Below are 1,241 nucleotides of genomic sequence, written 5' to 3' on the forward strand. Positions count from 1 at the left end.
TATATTTTATAAACGATAATACACAGACTTGAGGTAAAAAATAATTGAAAATGTGTTTGTTAAGGTTGCTAGAGTTATAGTTATTTTCTTTGCAAAATTATCCTTAACGTATTTTCATTTATTTCTACTTTTAAAGACATATCATTATTAAAACAAGAGTCTAAACTATCTCACCCAAATCATATCATCAGTAGATATTTTAATTGTTTTTTGTTGTTGTTGTTGTTATTGTTTTGCTGTTTTATTTGTGTTTTTAGAGAGAGAGAGCAGGCAAGGAGCTGGGGGAGGGGCAGAGGGAGAAAGAAAGAGAGAACCTTAAGCAGTCTCCATGCCCAGTGCAGAGCCCCATGCATGAGTAGATCTCACGACCCCTAGAGATCATGATCTGAGCCAAAATCAAGACTCAGTGGCTCAACTGACTGAAGCACCCACACACCCCTCATCAGTAGATGTTTTAATGACATATGTGGCACTCAAACATTTTCTATTTTTACTTATTACCTAGTTCCAAGGAAAGGAAGTGAAAGAATAGATCCATATTCAACAACAATTTGGGGAAAAATTATGATTTTAAATTCTGATTTTAAAAAATGTATTATTTATTTACAATTCTTTTTATTTGTTTATTTTTTATGAAATGCTTCATAAATTTGCATGCCTTCCTGGCTGAGTCCATGCTAATTTTCTCTGTATCGTTCAAATTTTAGTATACATGCTACCAAAGCAAGCACTATTTGCATTCAGTTTTATAGAATTATTACTAATATACAGTTAATAAACATAGCCAAGATTTGACAGGTAATTATTAAGCAAATTTTATTCATTTTTAATGAGATGAATGGGCTTTTACTCTATTTTATGCAGACATGGATTAATATAACTTATTTCTAGAATCATATAGGGTTGAGCCTCAAATTTACAACTCCCTTTCATGGTTATAAATGCTAGTAGTAAACAACATATTTCATATTTTAAAAAATAAGTAAATGGAAATGAAAATTATTCTATCAGAGATATATCACTTAATTATTTAAACTCTTTTTGTGTTGTATGCCAAAATTATATTGTGATCTTTTAAGCAAATTACGTTTAATGATTTATTAGCTGACAACTCAATTAGGTCCTCCTTTAATTTTGTTGAAAGCAAACACTGGTAACCACTTGAATTATAAAAACATTTGTTACCCAGTCATCAAAGTCATATACATCTTCAACTTTTGAGAAGTTTAAAAACACGCTAA

At 30.2% G+C, this 1,241-nt stretch overlaps 1 non-coding gene across 1 annotated transcript; it reads right to left on the reverse strand.

The window, feature by feature from the left end:
* Window positions 1-626: 626 nt before the first annotated feature.
* Window positions 627-731, reverse strand: LOC121472389. Its single transcript, XR_005982874.1, has one exon. It is a non-coding gene; the product is annotated as a U6 spliceosomal RNA (small nuclear RNA).
* Window positions 732-1,241: the final 510 nt, after the last annotated feature.

The sequence above is a fragment of the Vulpes lagopus genome, chromosome 11 (assembly GCF_018345385.1).
Source record: "Vulpes lagopus strain Blue_001 chromosome 11, ASM1834538v1, whole genome shotgun sequence".
In the NCBI taxonomy this organism is placed as follows: Eukaryota; Metazoa; Chordata; class Mammalia; order Carnivora; family Canidae; genus Vulpes; species Vulpes lagopus.